At 43.5% G+C, this 8,188-nt stretch overlaps 1 long non-coding RNA gene across 2 annotated transcripts; it reads right to left on the bottom strand.

Annotated features, from left to right (window-relative positions):
* Positions 1 to 6,257: 6,257 nt before the first annotated feature.
* LOC141541330 (uncharacterized) lies at positions 6,258 to 7,897 on the bottom strand. 2 transcript variants are annotated; one of them, XR_012481754.1, is made up of 2 exons: positions 7,442 to 7,897; positions 6,258 to 7,296 (listed from the first exon to the last, which is right to left on the bottom strand). It is a non-coding gene; the product is annotated as an uncharacterized LOC141541330 (long non-coding RNA). The 2 variants fall into 2 exon arrangements; XR_012481755.1 differs by having other exon boundaries at positions 7,446 to 7,897.
* Between the last annotated feature and the right edge of the window lie 291 nt (positions 7,898 to 8,188).

The raw sequence follows: 8,188 nt of genomic DNA, 5'->3' as shown, positions 1-8,188 counted from the left end.
ATGGTAAACCATACCAGTATCTTTGCTAAGAAAACCTCAAATGAGATTATAAAGAGTTGGACACAGTTGAACAACAGTTTTTCTGAACTTTGCCCCCTCCTCCTCTTTTTTTTTTTTTTTTTGTTATAAGGGATGATTTTAGGAGGGTAGAGGAATATACTGGGAATATAGGTAATGTAAAAATTAAAGTTAACAACAATTTTAAAAAATTAATAATTAATGTTGAGACAACCACAAATTAGAGAACTGATCTTTAGACATTTACAAGTTTCCTTCCCATTTCTATACCCTAACCATACCCCATTTATCTTTGCTTGCCCATTTTTTTTGGGGGGGGAGGGCTTCACTTCTTGCCTTCCTCTAGGTCAAAACTTCTTAAACTGTGCATTTTGACCCTACCTGGGGCCTTGTAATTGAATGTGGGTGTCATAAAATCATGATTTATTGTCAGCAAATGTTTGATTTGTATACCTATTTTATAAACCTCTATACCTGGGTTTGTGTAAAAATTTCCCAGCCAAAACAGAGTCAAGAGTGGAAAAAGTTCAAAAAGCTTTGTCCTAGGTGATTCCCTCCAACTCTTGCCACTTTTGCCTATCTCAGGCTCAGTTTCTCGGTCAACTCATTCCTTTCTTACTGTTCACCTTCTTTCCACTTGCTATTAATTATCTAGCTTCTAACTCCACCTCCTAGCAGATCAAAAAAATCATCTTCCTCCAATTGGTCCTCTGGCCCTTAAAAACTCCCTCTTTAGGAAGCCATCTTGATTTTATCAGAAGAAAAGAGAAGAGCACACTCTAGTATTACCTGACCAGGCAGAGGGTACAGCCCTCACCAAAACCTTTCTCTGTCCATATATGAGGCAAAGGCCTTCAAGCTCATTCCCACCTCATTTTTATATCTTTTCTCTCTGGGGGTTTTTTCTTAAAGAAACAAAAACAAAAATATGAATTTAAATCTGTTTGTATAGTTGAAGCTCTAGGTATCATCAATATCATCACTAAACATTTATGTGTTTACTTTTGGACAAAGAAAAGGAAGGGCTAGGTCTTGTTGGTAGGCTGGCAAAATAAGGAAGGGAAGGGATAAAGTGATCAGATTGGGAGTAAGATAAAAAGAGAAACCCGGAAATATCTAATGAACTGAAGAAGCATATAGACCTTCTCATCAATTATACTGTGGAAGAATATAGACCAGCACAGAGTGAATCAGATAAAATACCGTCTGGTAAATACAGGAGCCCCACTTGTCACATCCTTTGCTAGGTTCATAGCCAGAGAGGCAAATTTGGCCCTCCACCCTATGGGAATCCCAATCCCAGAATCCTATGGAAATCCTCTCCTGATGCTCTTAATGATCCCTGTGCTTCTGCTCAGACTATCCCTACTGGTCTCCCCTCCACCTCTTAAGAATTCCTAGCTTTCTTTAAGAAATCAACCTTACAGTTCCAATAGATTTGAGATGGAAAATGCCATTTACATCCAGAGAGAGAACTATGGAAACTGCATGTGGATCCAAGCATAGTATTTTCACTATTTTTGTTTGTCTGCTTTTTCTTTCTTGTGTTTTTTCCCTTTTGTCTGATTTTTCTTGTACAAGATGACAAAAATGGAAATAAGTTCAAAAGGATTGAACATATCTATCCTATACCCATTGTTATTGGAACTATGAATGGATCTAACAATTCTGGAGAGCAGTTTGGAACTATGCTCAAAAAGTTATCATAATGTTCAAACCCTTTCTGTCATGGGGAGGAAGGAGGTAAGGGAGAGAGGGAGAAACATTTGGAATTCAAGGTTTTACAAAAACAAATATTGAAAACTATCTTTACATGTATTTGGAAAAATAAAACACTATTAAAAATAAAATTTTAAAAAAGGATCAGCCTTAGTATTACTCCCTAGTGAAGTCTTTCCTGATCTCTGGTTTATAGGAGCATATATTCAGAATTAGAAAGGACCTTAGAGTCCTTCAAGCCCAACCCATCATTTTACAAATGGGGAAACTGGAGATCCCAAAAAGTTATGCCTTAGCTAGGGTCACATAGTTAGTAAATGACCCAGGTCCTCTGGATTAAAAAATCTAGCACCTTATCTGTTGCACCATGATGTTGTTATGTATTCTTCCCTCTTCCCTCTTCTCCCCCCCAATAGATGCTAAGTACCTTGAAGGTAGGGATTTTTCATTTTTCCTTGGACCTCTGGAACCCAGCCCTGTGTCTGGTATATAGTAATGAGTTAATCAATGCTTCTGGGATTGGTTTGGAGTCCATGGTAATGAAACCTTGAGTTCCAAGTGAAATTGACCCAGATGATTACCCAGAAGACTTTTTTTGCTTTGCTCTGGGAGTTCTGGCTGGCCATGGTGGAAGGAGGACAGCCAGAGTGGGCTCTCTGGTGTGAAGTAGGCACCTTGTTTGTTGTTAGGCAGTGAAAAGGGGAGCATGAAATGGATGGGCTATACCCAACTTCTTGGGCTGAGACAGGTGTGTGTAAAGGGGCTAGAAGGGACCCATAAAGGCCTGGGACATGTGTAGGGAAAGAGAAAAAAGCCCTGTTAGTATGACATGTGTGAGTTTCCCAAAAGCATTGAGGCTAGAGATGAGAAAGAACTTTTATTATAGGGTTTGACCTCTTCTGCAAACATGCTAGAATACAGACTTCATTCACAGTTGGCTAGGAAGGTGTGTGTGTGTGTGTGTGTGTGTGTGTGTGTGTGTGTGTGTGCAGACAGGGGATATCTGTGCATGAAGGCGTCATATGAATGGATGATATGACTTGATGGGCCCTCTGAGTCTCTATTCTTTGAATCTCAGGTTTCTGTACCATGGCCCCAGGGGGAGTCCCAAGTAGGTGGGGCTGCTGTCAAGTCTGCCCGTCTTTCTTCCCTCTGTGTCGTGATGTCCTGGGCGAGGCTCAGTGCCTGACCAGGTTGGGCAGGTTGGCGCGCCCCGAATGGCACCTGTGCCCGGTCACCAGCCCCACCCACATCCCTTTGAAGTAGGGTGACACCCACCTTGTATAGACCCACCCCCAATACCTCCTCAGAAATAGGTGGGATGTCCTTTGAGATTTGGAGGAGGGGAGAACTCATTTCCTGAGTCTTTCTATTCCCAGAAAAAATTAAAGGGAAAGATATTCTGCACTGAGATACTCAGATGAAGACTATTCCTTTCCCAGTATCACAGCCTCCACTCTTCCTCTGGAGTGTTCAAACCAATGTTCTTGATAATGGAGGACGGGAACAGGGATATAGATTCTATGTGAGGGTTGAAGAAAGTCAGTGAAAGGAAGAGACGGAACTCAGGGTCAGCAAGAGGGGCTCATTATTAGGACAGGCTTCATTGTCGGAGATGGGGCTCAGTGTCAGGGATGAGGGTTACTATCCTCTGACTTCATTTAGCTTGACTCCAAGTCAAAAACACATATCTAGCCCCTGAATGCTTTCTTGTACTCTCTTGTAAAGCTTCCTTCCTTCTCTTTTCTCACCCTGCCTTGCAGCATCTATGCCTACCATTCTTGCCCTGGCTGGCACACCTGGGCTAATCCCCTCAGCAGAGCCTCCTAGAAAATCATTAAGAAACCCTGACAGAAGCTCTACTCCACACTCCCTCACCCCACCCAGGACAAGAGGATTGGGGAGATCTTTTCTGTCCTCCCCAGTCCTTTTTTGGGGGGGGGGAAAGCAATCAGGGATTAAGTGATTTGCCCAGGGTCATCCAGCTAAGTAAGTGTTTAAAATCAAATTTAAACTCAGGTTCTCCTGACTCCAGTCAGTGTTCGTGACACCCAGAAGTCCTTCAACCCAGCCTTTTTTAATCTTTCTGATATTTGTCCATGGCTCTTGCCCCAGAGACTACACACACACACACATACACACACACATATGTATATATGTACATATTCTGAGTCTCCTCTGACTTGCAAGCATACCCAGAATCCTTCTCTAAAACCAAAGCAGACCAAGGATCTCAAAAAAAGAATCAGGATAATGGATCTTAGTCTCTCTTCTACTGCTAATTATAATTATCTATGTGACTTTGAATAAGTCAAGTCATCTCTCTTCCTCTGTAAAAAGATGGATTTTGATGAGATGATCTTCAGTGGCTTTTTAAAAATTAAATTAAATTAAAAATTTAAATACACATTGTTTCATGAATCATGTTGGGAGAGAAAACTCAGAACAAAAGGGGAAAACCAAGGGAGAAAAAAAAAACAGAAAAAAGAAATGAACAGAGCATAGGTTGATTTACATTCAATCTTTTTCTGGATGCAGATGGTATTTTCTATCCAAAATTTATTAGGTTTGTCTTAGAACCTTCAGTTACTTTGACTTGAATATTCTATCACTCTTAAAAACTAGACAGAGAGAAGTCTTTAGTTTTACCCCTATTGCCTGGTTTCTATTAAAATTGGTTATTAAAAACTCACTGGATAAGGAGCTTTCTAAAGTAAGGTACCAAGCAGCAACTTTTTCCCCATCATCTTTTGTCTAGGACCTCATTCATAGTCTTGGAGTGTATTTGGACGTGGATCAAGCCCAGAGGTAGACAAGATTAGTAATCAATTGGGGCCCAATGATGTTTTTCTTCTTTTTTAATCAAGTTTTTTTTTTTTTTGGTTTTTTTTTTTTAATGCTAGAAATTCCAATTTCTGTGACTCAAAGTTTTTGTGTGTGTGTTTGTGTGTGGGTTATGAACTAGATGGCCTGTGCCTACAGTGAAGCCTGCTGGGGGGGAGGGGGAAAGACAGTAACACATAGGGAATTAAATATTCAAACCTGGCTCCTGGTTGACCAATAACTTTCTCTAGGATGTGACATTTCTATAGGCCTAGAACTGAATTGGGGTAGTAGCAGACAAGGTCAGCAGCATACATTGCTTCTCCATACTGGGATGTTTATACCAGTTCTGAGAGATCAGTTCTACAGGTGTTATTATTTTCATTTTATAAAAGGAGAAGCAGAGGCTCAAAATGAAGTGCCCAGAGTCACTCAACTAGTAAGTGTTAGAGGGATGATTTGAACCCAGGTCTCTTTTGCTTGTAGGTCCCCCTGCCTTTTGTTGGTGGCACAATCCATGTCTCTAAATCTAAAGATTTAGAACTGGAAGGGCATTTTAGAAGCCATTTAGCGCAACCCTCTCATTTTAGAGATGAGGAAACTGGGACTCGGAGAATGACCACAACTATTGTCAAGTCAAGATTCGAACTCAGGTCTTCTTGATTTCCTCCCTACCACATCACACTACTTCTTTCTCCTGGCCTACAATTATAGACTCAGTCCTGGACTCCCCTTGCCTTAACTTATAATACTCACCTCTTAAGGGACCTACTCCTTGAGGAAGATCTGGCCTATGTCCATGAGCCCTTAAGAATACTTGCCCTTTCAGGGGGGTGGGGTGACACAGAACAGCGGTGATTTGGTCCCCTCTGACAATTCTGGCATCTGGTTTGGCTTCAGAGAGCTATACCAGGCTGGCCCAGTATACTGGGAAATTGTCCTGCCCTGGGGTACAAGTGAAGGGGATGGGGAGGGAGTCTTGGTTGTCTTCCCTGCATAGAAGTCAAAAGGAGTTGGGGATTCCCACAGAATTCCTGAAACTCCTGGGCCAGAGAAGGGGAGGGAATAGGGGTGGGTGGGGCAACTGCCTACCTGTGCTTGGGGACCCCACCCTGGCCCAGGCTGTCAAATCAAAGGGATGCGCTGGCTCCCTCTCCCGAGGCCCAGGGGAACTAACCCAGCCACATTCTTCCTCTGCAACCAGTGGCATCCTAGTTAAAGGAACAGTGGCTCCTTTTCTTGCCCCTTTCCCCTTCTCTTTCTCAAACTTAATCCTCCTTGCTTTTCATTCCGGTTCCAGGGTCCCCTCCCTCAGGAAGTGGAGCCTGACTTTGCCCACTCAGCTCATTGCCCCATCCCTTCCCAATCTCTTCAGCCCCGAAGGCTGAAGGATCTGATCGTAAGAGAATCTGCCTTGATCTTTCTCTTTCTGAGTGTTTCTAGGACTTTGGAGCATAAAAGAATCTGCCTTGGTCTTTCTCTTTCTGAGTGTTTCTAGGACTTTGGATCCAACCTCTTCAGATAGGCTAGGAAATCCATGAGAATTCATGAGAATAATAGGTACTTTGGCTTTTTCCTCTCTCCCCAACTCTCATGTCCAATACAACTCTACCTAGGAGGGGTTCAGGACTGTGGCATAGAGCAAAGTCAATTTTGAAGGCTGACCTTCCCTGATATGGTTCATAGGAACAAAGGACTTTCAAGGGTCAGCATTTTATTGGGGAACATAATTGAGACTCAGAGATGACTTTTCCACAGATCATCCAGGTAGTCAAGATTTGAAACCAAATCTTCTAACCCCCCAATCCATATTATTATCAGAGATAACAGCAGATCCTGGAAATGATTCTTTTTTATATATAATATTTTATCCCCCCATAATATGTTAAAACAATTATTTAAACTTCTTTTTTTTGAGTTCCAAATTCTATTCCTCCCTCCCTCCCCAGCCCACTCTCTGATCCATCCAATGCAATTATGCAAAATATTGGATATTATTATTCCTTCATATCTTCTGGAATCCTAGAAACATTTAGATACCATCTAATCCAACTCTCTCATTTTATTGGTGAAGAAACTGAGGCTCAGAGAAGAGAAATTTACAGGGGAGAAGGATCAACCTAGTTAAGCAGCTGATATTATCCATCAACATAATGAGAGGTCCTAGGGTTTTCATCTAGCTTCTTCTGTTTATAAACGCATGAATTTAGGAAAACCACATAATCTGCCTCATCTGTAAAATAGGGGAGTGTTAAAATATCCTCCGGTGTTCCTTTCAGCTCTAGATTGATGAGTCTGTTTCCAGGCTCTCTGAGCCTCGCCTTTGAGGTCCCTTCCCGTTCTTAAATCCTAGGAGAGAAGAAAGGCGAAGTCTGCTACTGTGCTGCTCTCCCCTCCCTGGGAATGTGATGCAAAAGACTCCCACCATCACCATTTGCCTTATGTTGCAACTGTCCTTTTCCCTACTCTTGTTTGGTTTGAAGACTGGGTTAAATCCTGGTTATGCCACTAATGAACTGTGTAGTTCTGTTAAGTTACTTAACCCGTCTTGATTTCATTTCTTCATTTGCAAAACGGGTCGAACAATACCCACACCACCTAATTCACACGAGCGTTTTAAGGATCCGGTGAGATAATGTAGGCAGAGTCCGCTATGTGAATGTCGGCTCTCATTACTTTGATGACTCCCAGGGTCAATAACACGTCTTCTCCCACCGTTCTGGAGACGATTAGCACCTAAAAGATTAAGGAAAAAAAGCAATGGATTGAGCAAGGTTGAGCAAGGTGGGTGAGAAAGCCGATTCCAGATCGGTCAAGGCACCAGGCATTCAGCACATACTTGGATGAAAACTTGGCTTAGCAATGGGGGAGGGAATCATACTTGCTTTCTAACCCAAGGCATTCAAAGCCAAATGTTTCCCGGTGGAGTCAGGGATGAGTGTGTCTCCAAAGGGGCCAGGAGACAGCAGGTTTGAGCAGGAGGGCTGGTGCGGGAGCCCCGGGGCGCAGGCTGGCCCTCACATACCAGCGCTCCTTCCGCCTGCCTGTCGGCCCAAGTCTCCGGCTTCTGACCTCGGTCCACACGCCACCCAGGAGAGAGAGCCCCAAATCCCAGCCTGGAGGGGTGAAGAGGGGTGGGGAGTGCGGAAGGAGGTCACTGGTTGACTACAAGGCCGTGACATGGGGAATGATCAAGCTCAGGCAGAGGAGAGGGGGGCAGAGGGTGGGGCAGCTCCCATCTTATCCTCAGGGTGGGGCCCGGCAGGTTGCCTGGAACCTGAAACCTGCCTGGAGTTTCTAAGTCTTGGAGAAAGAGTCTCCTAGGGATGGAGGGCATGCTGAGGGAAGGGCTTGTTGCTTTTTAAAAGGGTGGGTGGATGGGGCGTGTAGTGGAGGGGGCCGGGGTGGGGTAGGGTGGATGACTTTTGGGTATTGGGGCATTTCCTTTCTTGGAGTTGCAGAACAAGAGGATCAGGGACAGGAGGGAGGGGTTCTGCTCTGAGGCAAGAGGATGGACAAGGTGACCTTTCAGCCCAATGAGTCTGAAGACTCAGAAAGATATCCACAAAATATCGAGAGCTGACATCTATAGCCTATTGGTTAGCAAAGGGCTTCACATACGTTGTCT

Source organism: Sminthopsis crassicaudata, chromosome 4 (assembly GCF_048593235.1).
Source record: "Sminthopsis crassicaudata isolate SCR6 chromosome 4, ASM4859323v1, whole genome shotgun sequence".
Taxonomy (NCBI): Eukaryota; Metazoa; Chordata; class Mammalia; order Dasyuromorphia; family Dasyuridae; genus Sminthopsis; species Sminthopsis crassicaudata.
Note: the sequence above shows the minus strand (reverse complement) of the source record. Positions and strands in the feature narration are given on the sequence as shown.